We start from the raw sequence: 15,284 nt of genomic DNA, 5'->3' as shown, positions 1-15,284 counted from the left end.
CCCTTGCAGACAACCACAGTGCCTGGAGACAGTCAGGTCGTACATCCATGACCAGAGAAGGGATGACTGCTGGGAGGAGTGTAGGACTTCATCTACTGTCGCTGCAACAAAGCAAGTTTCTCCTACAGCCACAGCAGGTGATGTAACCTTACAGTTTGACTTCACCCCCAAAGGCACACTCCTCTATTGTCTCCTGAGAGAGACAGATGCTGCTACCACCAACTAACAACAACTAGCGTGTCATACTAAATTTCATTCACACCTGTGGGTGTGGTGTGACACAACAATCAATGTTGCCCAGGAGGACTCCCCTGCTGAGCTCCTGAGGGCCCCAGGCCTGCCACCCTCCACCTGGCCCAGGGCGGGGCCTGACAGGCCTTATAACAGGCATGTCCAAAGTCCATTTCGGGGGCCTAATCCGGCCCCTGTGGCAGTTTATTTCCTGGAATAAAATCCTAAAAAAAAACCCTCAACAACTAGGTTGGCTCTTTGGTCGGCCCTCGCGACCCTTCACTTCATCAAATCTGGCCCTCTTTGAAAAAAGTTTGGACACCACTGCCTTATAAGAACTGCTGCTGTGGCTGCTGCCCAGCAAGGACTGGGGTACTTTGGGGAAAGTTTTCTTGGGAGTTTTTGCTGATACTAACTTTTTGTATCTTTCTTTTTATGTGGAAATTGTCCAGTTTGGTTATGTAGTTTTTAATGTGTTTTATTTATTTTTATGACTATTTTTCTACATTTGTAATTATGTAAATCTTTTCATATTGTAAGCCACCTTGAGCATTATTTTAACTGTGGAAAGGCGGCATACAAATAAAAAATGATGATGTTGGTGATGTTATTGGACAGTGTTGCTGCTCTCCCATCCTTTCTGCACTTCCATGCTTCTGTTCCTCCAAAGAAACAGCAGGAAAGAACTGCAGGCTACTATAATGCCCCAAAGTTCATCATTTTACTCCTGAAATGTTGTGGTTTAAGGGTGTGGCAAATGGATTTTATCTGGAATCAAATAAAACAGAAACAAGTGCTAGACATGCACTATGTTCCATCAGTTTTCTGGAAGTGGCTATTATGTCATGTGTAAGCTCAAATATGGGACCCAGGTGGCGCTGTGGGTTAAACCACAGAGTCTAGGGCTTGCTGATCAGAAGGTCGGCGGTTCGAATCCCTGCAACGGGGTGAGCTCCCGTTGCTCGGTCCCAGCTCCTGCCCATCTTGCAGTTCGAAAGCACATCAAAAGTGCAAGTAGATAAATAGGGACCGCTCCGGCGGGAAGGTAAACGGCGTTTCTGTGCGCTGCTCTGGTTCGCCAGAAGCAGCTTTGTCATGCTGGCCACATGACCCGGAAGCTGTCTGAGGACAAATGCTGGCTCCCTCGGCCTATAGAGCGAGATGAGCGCCGCAACCCCAGAGTCAGACACGACTGGACCTGATGGTCAGAGGCCCCTTTACCCTTTACCTTTTAAGCTCAAATATAGTGTGGAAATTAGAGAAATGTTGGGGAAATGGAATAAACTGCTGTGGGAATCTAGCCTAGATGGTAAGACCTATTGAAAACAGTGGAGCTCACATCTGACTAAGCATGCATAGGCTTTGTTCTGTAAATAAGTTTCTGCATATGTGGTTTATTGATATTCTCCCTGTTCTGCAACGATTCCTCGTTCTCTTAGGTCTTATCACCACAACATTTCTGGCTCCAGGCTTACTAGAGGCTCTTAGAGCTTACTAAAGGGAGATTAATATAGGACTTGGCATTTGTTTAGCAAAGAATTTAAAAAATCGAACTGTGTGAGCTTCATTTGGTTCAATTTTCATTTGCTCCCTGAATGACTGCCATCAGTGGGTCCAACTGGGATTCATTCCCACAACCCCATTCAAATGCATTTGCAGTGGTGGCTGGTGCCCACTGGAGCTGGTACGGTGGAAGGTAGGGAGCTCAACAGAGCCAGCGACAGGTGGAGCAAAATTATTCCAATTTTGTCCCCAACCTCCTTTTCGTCCCTGCTGAGTTTTACATGGGCAATCCTAAGCCTAAGGAAGAGGAAGCTGAGAGGCAATGTGGTTGTAAGTAAGGAGGTAGGCAAGTGACAGGAGAGAGGCAGCAGTAAATTACACCAAGCAAGTTGGTGATAATTCTTTATTAGCAAAAACAGGATCTGCACAGGAGTGTCAGGCATAATGAGCACAGCAACTCATTTCCAGCAGGTCCCAGCAGTTGCTGAGACAGAAGGTCTCCGCCTCCTCACAGTTGCCTAAGTCCCCTCCTCTCCAGGGTTACCCCCCAAGCAATCTGAGACTGTGCCTATGTGAAGCTAACCTCTCCTCTGCCCTTGGCATCCCTCTCCTGGTTCTGACTAATCTCTGTCTCTTGGCCTCCCTCCTCTCCAGCTTCTGCTTCTGCTTCTGCCTCTGATTCTGGACTTCTCTCTGCCACAGACTCTACCAGCTCACTAAACCCTGTTACCTCTTCAGCTTTTGACATCTCTGCTTTCCAGCCTTCTCCCTCTGACTGCTCATTGCCCTCCCACCACCACTCCCTGGGCTCTGAGCCTTCTTCCCTTGGGGGTTCCCCAGCTGGTTCCTTCCACCATTCTTTTGCATCTAACCAGTCTATGATGGGAACCGGCTGAGGGCAGGCTCAGCTTCCCCATTTGCCCTACCAGACCAGCCTCCACTGCCCATTTGCCCCTCATTTGGTTCTGATGGGCTTTACCACATCTGGTAGCAGCAGAGGTTCTTTCAAAGGCTGCCTCCTTGTGGCTGTTACTTTGTTTCCCCACACCCCACACATTGCATTGTTACGGGCCATTCTGGGGGGTGGAGGTGGGCAAGAAATGGTGACCACTACAAAAAAATGGCAGCGCAGCCACCAGCAGGCACAGTGTCCTGGATGTCTGGGGAACCGAAATCTGTGCTGGCACAGATGCCAGCCCAAGAAAATGTTACAAGAGGGAAAACATCAAAAAGTAGATATGGAAATATATATGAGTAGCGAAATGAGTGTGACTTTAATGAATGCATAATGAATGGAATGTGATTTAAACAAATGGGTAAGAAACTAATGAGGTCTTTAACAACAAAAACAAAGGCAATTAGGAAACAACGACACCATTCCCGCCTTAGATTCATGTGGAGGCAAAAAATGCGTGAAGATTTTGCTAGGCTAATCCAGCTCCTCACAGCCATGTGCTGTAATGGACGGGCACAAGGGAGAGGGCTTTTTCCATGGTGCCCCCCCGGCTCTGGAATCCTTTGTTAGCCACCCTTCAGGAAGGCTACCAAACTGCAGTTCTTAAGAAGGAGACTGACGTTTAATGCTGGAAGATTCGTAGCAGGTCAAACAAACATACATCTTCACACAACACATAGCCCAAAACATTTTCAGCACCAGAAAATGGCACCTTCCTCACCTCCCAACCAGGGAAGAAGGGGTGAGTGAATCTCTGCATCAGGAACAAGAAAAAGAAAAGAAAAGATCACCGTCCCTGTGGACCCCGCTACATGAGGATGTGGCCTCATGTTGCCTCATGTGTGGTCCGGCTCTGGTGATGACCACCAACTTGGATGGCATTAAAAGAGAATTAAGGATAAGGCTATAGTATAGAAGAACATCAAAAAAGTGACAGGCTCATTCAACGTCAGCACTTCATTCCTGACACTACAGGAACCAGGGCAGTGTATTATGGAGCAGTATACAAAACCTGTGATGTTTCAGTAAACTAGAAGAAGGAGGAGGAGGAGGAGGAGGAGGAGGAGGAGGAGGAGGAGGAGGAGGAGGAGGAGGAGAGTTGTTTGGATTTGATATCCTGCTTTATCACTACCCTAAGGAGTCTCAAAGAGAAGAGTTGTTTGGATTTGATATCCCGCTTTCTCACTACCCTAAGGAGTCTCAAAGCGGCTAACATTCTCCTTTCCCTTCCTCCCCCACAACAAACACTCTGTGAGGTGAGTGAGGTTGAGAGACTTCAGAGAAGTGTGACTAGCCCAAGGTCACCCAGCAGCTGCATGTGGAGGAGCAGAGACGTGAACCTGGTCCCCCAGATTACGAGTCTACCGCTCTTAACCACTACACCACACTGGCTCTCCAAGGGTTGGAGTCAGTTCAGGATGCCATAGGCAACAGTTTGAGGTGACATGAGATGAGTGCCCTGGAGCCTGCTCTCATATACCTTGGCTCAGAGTCATGCCCTGGGACTACTGAGGAGCTCATTGGTTGCGCTGGTGGGTACAGGGAAGCCCACCATGAACCATCACCACCATGATGGGGCCTGCACTTATTGCTCAAGGTATTCACACCCTATTTTCCTATTGGTGGGGGGCAGACCATGCCAGGGCCATGGAAATAACTAAGCACACAGGAGATTTTAAAACGTGAGCCTTGATGCATTGCAAATATGTTCTGATGTGCCCTGGGAACAGTTTATAGGTTGGAATCCTTTGTTCTTTTAATTTAGCCCCCCCCCCCCAAGTGTTTTGGATAATGAGCGAATTGAGGAATTGAGGGGAGGAAAACTGCAGGCAACTGGAAGCAAGTTTTTCTTGTGTTTTAAAAGCCCTTGTGTGCTTAGGTTTTTTTTGGCAACAGAAGCGTAGGCATAGACAATACATGAATTCAAAAACTTATGTAACATGGTGTGGCTTCTAAATAAGGGGGGGGGGAGTAGAGCGAATGCCGTCTGAAAGCTGTTCACAGAGAATAACTGAGAATTAATTTTTTATAGAGAGTATGAGACAATGGCATTCAGAACCTATGCAATGGCACACTTTCCTAAATAAGTGCTGTACAAGACCTATTGAGGTGAGAGCAGCAAGGCTGAAAACTGCAGCCCTACGAAGTCAAAACCAGTCACTACTGATTACAAGTACAGTGGAACCTCGGTTTATGAACACCTCGGTTTATGAATTTTCGGTTTACGAACGCCGCCAACCCATCTGGAACGGATTAATTCATTTTCCATTACTTTCAATGGGAAAGTTCGCTTCAGTTTATGAATGCTTCAGTTTATGAACAGACTTCTGGAAGCAATTACACCCATGCTTCAGGTTAAGTACGCTTCAGGTTGAGTACTCCACGGACCCGTCTGGAACGGATTAATCCACTTTCCATTACTTTCAATGGGAAAGTTCGCTTCATTTTATGAACGCTTCAGTTTAAGTACTCCGCGGACCGTCTGGGACGGATTAATCCACTTTCCATTACTTTCAATGGGAAAGTTTGCGTCAGTTTATGAACGCTTCAGTTTATGAACAGACTTCTGGAACCAATTGTGTTCATAAACTGAGGTACCACTGTAGTTTATTACAAGTAGTTGATTACGAGTATTCTAACCTTCAGCCAAGCAGGCAGAAATTGGAGGCACATCCACCTAAACACCAAGATTCAGTAGACACGTGAAACATTGTCTGAAAATGACTTCAGATTCACACCCAAGGCTGCTAACAAAACTAGACTTGAAAACATAAACAATGAGGATAATCTCACTGCATGTTTTCTTTGCTGGCTCCGGGGGGGGGGGGGGGCTATATATCTTACTTGGGAGGCACCTTGAATGCAGTAGGAGTTTCTTCTGGACAACTATATGCAGGCTATTCAACAATGACAACACTGCTTCTTTCCCAACCCAAATATAAATCCTTTGTCTTTGCCCTGAAAGGATATGCTAAATGAGCATCTGTGCAGAGGAAAATGCCAAATCCTGGAGGCCACACTAAGTAGACCCTGTGTCTGACAGCCAACTGTTTATGATGGCTTCCAAGGCAAGGCCTTTGATCAGGTGGGGAATCTGTGGGTCTTCAGATGCTGCTGAGCTCCAAGTTCTATTGACCTCAGCTAGCTAGCTAGTGATGAAGTAGGGTGGAATCTATAGCTCAGCAATATCTGGAGGCCTTCAGGTTCCCCACCTCTGTCTTAGATGGTGGCCCTCAGAATCATAGAATCATAGAGTTGGAAGAGACCACAAGGGCCATCCAGTCCAACCCCCTGCCGAGCAGGAAACACCATCAAAGCATTATTGACATATGGCTGTCAAGCCTCTGCTTAAAGACCTCCAAAGAAGGAGACTCCACCACACTCCTTGGTAGCAAATTCCACTGCCGAACAGCTCTTACTGTCAGGAAGTTCTTCCAGGATGTTGACAGGCTGGGGTGGGAGGTGGTGACCCACCTGCAGCTCCTAACACACCTTTGCTGTGATTTCCAAGGGAGACTCTCCCATCAGCTTTTCAGCACATTCTTCCTGTCACCGGCTGACATCTTAGAATCATAGAATCATAGAGTTGGAAGAGACCACAAGGGCCATCCAGTCCAACCCCCTGCCGAGCAGGAAACACCATCAAAGCATTCTTGACATATGGCTGTCAAGCCTCTGCTTAAAGACCTCCAAAGAAGGAGACTCCACCACACTCCTTGGTAGCAAATTCCACTGCCGAACAGCTCTTACTGTCAGGAAGTTCTTCCAGGATGTTGACAGGCTGGGGTGGGAGGTGGTGACCCACCTGCAGCTCCTAACACACCTTTGCTGTGATTTCCAAGGGAGACTCTCCCATCAGCTTTTCAGCACATTCTTCCTGTCACCGGCTGACATCTTAGAATCATAGAATCATAGAGTTGGAAGAGACCACAAGGGCCATCCAGCCCAACCCCCTGCCAAGCAGGAAACACCATCAAAGCATTTTTGACATATGGCTGTCAACACATCTTATCGGATGTGTTTGTAATTACAGGCCTGCTGTTTGTGTTTCCCTGGCACTAGGAGGCCTTATCTTCTCCTAGGAGCATACTCTCCATCCGTACGGAAAACAGGACATACATCATGCTTCTAACAATCGCCTTTAATTTCCTGAAGCAAATGAGAGAGTTGTTATTCCCTATCACTCCGTGACATATAAACTGCCCACCCCCCTTCACTCCTTTAGGAATAACAATCGGAGCCCATTCTGCTGCAGACATCTAATGGAGCTATTTCACCAGATAATAAATGGTATGCAATTTAGAACACACACAGAGAGAGTCTGGCCAGCCATGAGGCAGGTGGGACCACTGCTTCAGGGGGCAGAAGCCCCCTGGGGGCACCAGTGGCGGAGCATCATGCTCCAGCACTGGGGGGGGGGCGGAGAGCAGGCGGGGGCGGGGCTGGAGCATGTCCCGGGGCATGGCGTGCTTCCTGCAGGGGCGTGGCACATGTCCTGGGGAGGCAGGGCACGCCACCTGCAGGGGCGTGGCGCCTAGCGCAGGCAGGGGAGCAGCCACGATGTCACCCCACTGAGATCGCGCTGCCCGGGGGCGGTGGGCTCTCCCTGCACTCCTCTTCCTCCGCCAGTGGGCGGCACACCCATGGGTCAGTGACACAGAAGCGCCGCAGCCATTGGTGCCAATTTGGGGCAAGATTAAGGCCATTTTGGGTAAGATCTCACCCCAAATCAGGGCAATCTTGCCCAGAATCAGCACTGGTGGAGGGGCCGCTTCTGTGCCAGCGGTGGATGGGGCAGGGCACGTGGCGGGAACAAGTAGGTGGGGGCAGGGCAAAGCAGTACTTCCTGTTTCACTGCCCCTGTACACACGAATGTATGGTATTCTCTCCGTACAAAACGAAACATTCACTCAACACTTTTGCGTTTGGGGGGGATTTGCAAGCTAAAACAGCGACACAAGGCTTTTCTTCTCCTCTGCCAGCTCCTGAGCTGCTCTAGCAGGGATCTGGTCCAATGTGTGTGCCCCTGCCCCTTCTGCCACTGGTGCTGTGAGTAACTGGGCTGCGGTTCTGACAGGATTTCTGGAAGGCTGTGCAGAGGTAGCAGGATAAACAATGCCTGCTGAACCCATGTTGCCTATTGGGCCATTCGTTATTAATTCTTTTTTTTTTTTTTTTTAATTAAACTTTATTGGAATTTAAAAATACTTACAAATGATAACGAATGAACAATAACAAATAATAACAAATAACAGATAAATATAATCATAATCTTAATCAGCAAACAAAATTCAAGAAAAGATAAAAAAAACTGATAAATAATACAAACTTAATCTTGAATGAACTTAAGGAAACCAAACTTCAACATAGATCTGATAACAAAATCATAAATTATAAATAAATCCTTAAAATGAAAAGCGTTCCCTTTTCTTTCCTCCGATACCCCCTCCCCCTTTCCCCCCTCTAAAAGCTGACTTCCAGTTCCCCCTTTGCTCTGGTCTTTTGCTTTTCCTTATATTCCTTATACGTACCTTTTCTCCTATCTTTTCCTCTTGTTCTTATCCTGTGTCTTTTATATATCCGCTAGAAGAGTGGTTTTTTCTATTAATTTTTTCTGGTATTGTTTAAATAGATTCCAATCTTTTACTAATCTTTCTTCTTTCACTCCTTTTGCTCTCTCTGCCCTAATTGTCAAATTTTGATAATTTATCAATTTTTCCAGCCATTCTTCTTTTGTCGGTATTATTTTACTTTTCCAGTTCTTTGCGATTAATGTTCTGCTGGCGACTGTCGCATGCATTATTAATACTTTATCCTTTATTTTTATTTCATCACTTATTATCCCTAACAGGAACATCTCTGGGTCTTTTTTGAAGGGGTATTTTAGAATTTTTTTTAATTCATTATATATTTCATCCCAAAATTTTCTAATTTTTTTACATTTCCACCATATATGTAATTGGTTTCCAGGTTCTTCTTGGCACCGCCAACAAATATTGCTTGCACCTTTGTACATTTTGGATAATTTAGAAGGCGTCAAATACCACCTGTATTGCATTTTATAAAAATTTTCTTTCAAATCATAATTTGTCACTAATCTTAAATCCCGCTTCCACAAATTTTCCCATTTTTCTATTGTTATTACTTTCCCAAAATCTTGTGCCCATCTGATCATCGTTTCTTTTGTTAATTCATCTTTTGTTTCCCATTCTAGAATCAATTGATATAAATTTTTTATGTATTTTCCTTTTCCTCCTAATATAATTTTCCCAAATTTTGACATTTCATTTTCGAATCCTAATTTGCAATCCAATTGGTATCTTTGCCTTATCTGGTAGTATTGTAGCCACACATTGCAATGATTTTTTATTTTCTCATAATCTTTTAGACTCCATTTTCCATCTTTCTTTTCCAAAATCTCCTCATATGTCGGCCATTTTGTTTTCATATTAATTTTTCTTACGGCTTCAATTTCGAATGGCGACATCCACCATGGTGTTTTGGGTTCTAAAATTTTATGGTATTTTTTCCAAATTTTATATATTGACTTTCTGATTATATTTTCCATGAAGCAATTATGATTTTCCATTTTTTCTTTCATTAGGTATTTATGCCATCCGAATCCAAGTCCCACTCCCTCTAAATCTAACACCAAATTGTTTTTTAATTCTATCCAATCTTTTGCCCAGACCAATCCTGCCGCATCGTGATATATTTCCAAATTTGGTAAACCGAATCCCCCTCTTTCTTTTGCATCTGTTAAAATTTTATACTTTATTCTAGGTTTTTTTCCGTCCCACACAAATTTTATTATTTCTTTTCGCCACTCGTTGAAACAATTTACCCGCCCCCCTAAGATCGGCAAATTTTGAAACAAAAACATTAACTTGGGTAATACAATCATTTTTATAACTGAAATTCTTCCCAAAATTGAGAGTTTTAATTTTGTCCACATCCCTAATTTTTGTTTTACTTCTTTCCAGATTCTTTCGTAATTCTCTTGGTACAAATCAATATTTTTTGGCGTCATTTGTATCCCTAGGTACTTTATTTTTTTCATTATTTCAATTCCTGTTAACTCCTGTAACCTTATTTTGTCTTCCTCTTCCAGATTTTTTACCAGCATTCCACTTTTTTTATAATTTATTTTGAATCCTGCCAATTTTCCGAATTCATTTATTTTCTTAATTGCCTTTGGAATGCACTCTAACGGGTTCTCGGTCGTTATTATTAGGTCATCAGCAAAGGCTCGCGCCTTATATCTGTTTTTCCCAACTTTGATCCCCTCAATTTCATTGTCCTCTCTTATATTTTTCATTAAAGTTTCTAATATTATTATGAATAATAAGGGGGACAGTGGGCATCCCTGTCTGGTCCCTTTGTATATTTCTATCTTTCCTGTCAATTTTCCATTAATCACAATTCTTGCAATTTGTTTTTTATATATAATTCCAATTGCTTTGGTTAATTTGTCCCCTAATTCTAATTCCTGCAATACCTTCTCCAAAAAACACCATGAAACATTATCGAATGCCTTCTCTGCATCTACCGATAGGATTCCGCCCTCTTTACTTCTATCACTCTCCAAATATTCTAAAATATTAATTACGTTTCTAATATTATCTCTTATTTGTCTCCCTTTAATGAATCCCGCCTGATTTTCATGTATCATTTCACCTAAAATTAAATTTAGTCTTTTAGCCAATACTCCCGCATAAATTTTGTAATCGCAATTTAATAATGATATGGGCCTATAATTATTTGGTAATTCTAAGTTCAAATTTGGTTTTGGAAGCAATGTTATTGTTGCTTCCCTCCAACTTTCTGGGATATTTCCCTTATTTGGTAATTCATTCATTAATTGTTTTAAGGGGGTTATTATAATTTCTTCTAACTCTTTATAATATTCTAATGGAATGCCATCTGGCCCTGGTGATTTCCCTTTTTTCATTTTTTGTATCACTTCCTTAATTTCCTTTTCTGTAAATGGTTCATTTAGCAAATTTATTTTTTCTTGGGGAATTTTTGGGAGTCTGTATTTTCTTATATACTCAATGGCATCCTGTTCATTTATTTCCTCTTTTTGATAAAGATTGGTGTAATACTTTTCAAATATTTTTCTTATTTCTTGTGGCTTTTCAATGATTTTATTTTCCATTCTTATTCTATTTATTAATTTTTCATCCCTTCTTTTCTTAAGTTGCCAAGCCAGAAGCTTTCCTGGTTTGTTGGCCCATTCAAAGTTCCTGTATTTCCATAGTTCTACATGCCTATTTACTTCTTCTTCTAGCAATTTTTCATACTCTGACCGCAAGATCTGTATCTCTTGGTTTACTTCTTTCTTTCCAGTTCTATATAATATCTTCTCCTTTCTTTTAATTTCCTCCATTAATTTTGATTTTTTTTCTTCTCTTTTTATTCTGTCTAATTTATTTTGTTTTATAAAATACCCCCTCACTACCGCTTTCCCAGCCTCCCACACTGTACCTAAATCCACTTCCCCATTACAATTAATTTCAAAATATTCTTTCATTAATTCCTTGGCTCCCTGGACAACTTTCTCGTTCCTCGTTATTAATTCTAAAGCAATAAAACATTGCTAAAAACTCATCAAATTAGACATTCTGCCACCGAAACCTAGCAGAAGGCCTAGGGGTGAGGGAGTGGAGAAATACCCAAAGAAGCCTGAGCTATAAATTGAATTAATACAGCTTAACACACACACACACACACACACGGACTACCTTTCCATATAAATTACTTCAGAAATGTCAAAGAAGCACAAATCGGGGCCTAAACGCAAAGATCTTACACATGGTAATGGAATCATGTCACACATGGTAGTCAGGAAGGTGATCAAAGTGTTAATACAAACGGCAAGGTCACCTTGAGTCGAAGACTGTTTTGTGCATTAAAGGCTTCTCCCAGACATCCTACATTATCCTTAACTGCTGGGAATGACAGCTGATGCGGAGGGAGGAAAAAAAAAGTCTACCCAAGCAGTTAATGTTTCTTTGGGGCTGCAGGATTTTTGCCTGTTCAAAGCAGCGCTTACTTTACACTACCTAATGTGGACACGCTCAGGATGAATTCAGCCGTGCAAATGGGGTCAAGTGCGCTATTAGCGTGCCATGATAGAACATTTCAGGCGCATGGAAGGGGAGGGAGATGCGTCCGCTGTGGCTGCCCCACAGCTCTGGAACACCCTTCCCCAGGGAGATTTAACCAAAGCCCACGCCAGCTTTTGAGAGAACTGGCTGTGAAGGCTTGCTTTTAGGAGGCGTGAGCAAAAAAAAACCTAGCACTGCTTTCTAGCAAACGATAGTGCATGCTTTGCATTTTGTATGCATTCTTTCCCTAAAGGAACTAGTGTGGCGCAGTAGTTAGAGTGCTGGACTAAGACCTGGGAGAGCAGGGTTTACTCATCCATGATACTCACAGGGCAACCTTGGGCCAGTTACTATCTCTTATCCTAACCTATCTCACAGGGTTGTTATGAGAATAAAATGGGGAGGAGGAGAACACCACAATTCTAGATTCACGTAGGTAGCCGTGTTGGTCTAATGCAGTCAAAATAAATAAATAAATTGTCCAGTAGCACATTAAAGGTAAAGGTAAAGGGACCCCTGACCATTAGGTCCAGTCGTGACCGACTCTGGGGTTGCGGCGCTCATCTCGCATTATTGGCCAAGGGAGCCGGCGTGCAGCTTCCAGGTCATGTGGCCAGCATGACAAGGCCGCTTCTGGCGAACCAGAGCAGCACACGGAAATGCCGTTTACCTTCTGTAGTGGTACCTATTTATCTACTTGCACTTTTGATGTGATTTCAAACTGCTAGGTTGGCAGGAGCTGGGACCGAGCAACGGGAGCTCACCCCATCGCAGGGATTCGAACCGCTGACCTTCTGATCAGCAAGCTCTAGGCTCTGTGGTTTAACCCACAGCGCCACCTGTGTCCCTAAGTAGCACGTTAGAGACCAGCTAAGTTTGTTCTTAGTTGGTCTCTAAGGCGCTACAGGCCTTTTTTTTTTAACCAACTAAGTTTATTCTCAGCATCTTAAAAAGCAGAGACATCACCTGGCTGACAAAGGTCCATATAGTTACAGCTATGGTTTCCCCTTAGAAAGCATTGCTAATAACATTGCTAATAACAAATTGCTAATAACAAGGGGCCTTAGAAAGGATTGCTTAGAAAGGATTGCCTTAGAAAGCATTGCTAATAACAAGGCCAGTGGAAGTGATGATATTCCAGCTGAACTATTTAAAATTTTAAAAGATGATGCTGTTAAGGTGCTACACCCAATATGCCAGCAAGTTTGGAAAACTCAGCAATGGCCAGAGGATTGGAGAAGATCAGTCTACATCCCAATTCCAAAGAAGGGCAGTGCCAAAGAATGCTCCAACTACCGCACAATTGCGCTCATTTCACACGCTAGCAAGGTTATGCTTAAAATTCTACAAGGCAGGCTTAGGCAGTATGTGGACCGAGAACTCCCAGAAGTGCAAGCTGGATTTCGAAAGGGCAGAGGAACCAGAGACCAAATAGCAAACATGCGCTGGATTATGGAGAAAGCTAGAGAGTTCCAGAAAAACGTCTACTTCTGCTTCATTGACTATGCAAAAGCCTTTGACTGTGTCGACCACAGCAAACTATGGCAAGTTCTTAAAGAAATGGGAGTGCCTGATCACCTCATCTGTCTCCTGAGAAATCTCTATGTGGGACAAGAAGCTACAGTTAGAACTGGATATGGAACAACTGAGTGGTTCAAAATTGGGAAAGGAGTACGACAAGGATGTATATTGTCTCCCTGCTTATTTAACTTGTATGCAGAATTCATCATGCGAAAGGCTGGACTAGATGAATCCCAAGCCGGAATTAAGATTGCCGGAAGAAATATCAACAACCTCAGATATGCAGATGACACAACCTTGATGGCAGAAAATGAGGAGGAATTAAAGAACCTTTTAATGAGGGTGAAAGAGGAGAGCGCAAAATATGGTCTGAAGCTCAACATCAAAAAAACCAAGATCATGGCCACTGGTCCCATCACCTCTTGGCAAATAGAAGGGGAAGAAATGGAGGCAGTGAGAGATTTTACTTTCTTGGGCTCCTTGATCACTGCAGATGGTGACAGCAGTCACGAAATTAAAAGACGCCTGCTTCTTGGGAGAAAAGCAATGACAAACCTAGATAGCATCTTGCCTACAAAGGTCCGTATAGTTAAAGCTATGGTTTTCCCAGTAGTGATGTATGGAAGCGAGAGCTGGACCATAAAGAAGGCTGATCGCCGAAGAATTGATGCTTTTGAATTGTGGTGCTGGAGGAGACTCTTGAGAGTCCCATGGACTGCTAGAAGATCAAACCTATCCATTCTTAAGGAAATCAGCCCTGAGTGCTCACTGGAAGGACAGATCATGAAGCTGAGGCTCCAATACTTTGGCCACCTCATGAGAAGAGAATAATCCTTGGAAAAGACCTTGTTGTTGGGAAAGATGGAGGGCACTAGGAGAAGGGGACGACAGAGGACGAGATGGTTGGACAGTGTTCTCGAAGCTACGAACATGAGTTTGACCAAACTGCGGGAGGCAGTGGAAGACAGGAGTGCCTGGTGTGCTATGGTCCATGGTGTCACGAAGAGTCGGACACGACTAAACAACAACAAAGTTTGTTCTGGGTATAAGCTTTCGTGTGCATGCATCTGGCATACCCAGAATGAACCTAGTTGCTCTCTAAAGTGCTACTGGACAATTTTTTTAATTTATATGTACACCATAGCTTCTTGGAGGACAGATGGGCTATAAATGTAACAATAAAGAATTTTTTTCAACCTGAATTTTTGAGTACTTTCAGAGCATTTCCCCCTAAACTATGCATTTCCCCATAAATGCACATTAAATATATAACAGTTGTCCAAAAGATCTGGAGAATACCAGGTCAAGGGAGGCTGATTTAGTCTCTTAATCATCAGCTTCCCCACTCCAGGTGCGCTGTGACTCAAGCACACTGTTTTGCAACTTGCAGTTGATTTTGTGTGTCTGGGCGGATGTGAGAGAGCAGTGAAAGAGCAGCTCGTGGCTGCCATGCAGTTGTGAAATCTTTCTTGCTACAGATCTGACCCAACTGATGTGAGATAAATTGGCCTTTGAATAGCGCACCCTCCCTGCAGGGCACATGGTCGTAGGGAGCAATAAAGTTAGTGTCAGGAGCCGGAGGGAGCCAGGAGCAGGTCAGCAATAAAACATCCACCGTCGGTGAAGTTAACCCATTATTCAGAGAAACAAAACAACTCCGTCCTAGTGGTCACAACAACCCTTTTCAATAGGTCTGGCCCCAATGAAGCAGTTGCGAGGACGGAAGGTCCCTCTGGGAGACGCAGGGTGAGGGAAGCTGATTGCCGCAGGAGGGTAAGGCTCCCTAGATTCTTCCACAGCCTGCCACTTCCCTGTCTCTTGACCCTCCTCCCCTCCTGCTTCAGAGTCTGGACTGGCCTCTGCCACAGCCTCACCCTGCTCAGGAAACCCTGTGACCTCTTCAGCTTCTGAAACCTCCTCTTCCCAGTCTTCTCCCTCTTCTCCCTCTGACCATTCACCATCGT

The sequence above is a fragment of the Zootoca vivipara genome, chromosome 1 (genome assembly GCF_965207765.1).
Source record: "Zootoca vivipara chromosome 1, rZooViv2.hap1.1, whole genome shotgun sequence".
Lineage (NCBI taxonomy): Eukaryota > Metazoa > Chordata > Lepidosauria > Squamata > Lacertidae > Zootoca > Zootoca vivipara.
This window is presented reverse-complemented; position numbering follows the sequence as displayed.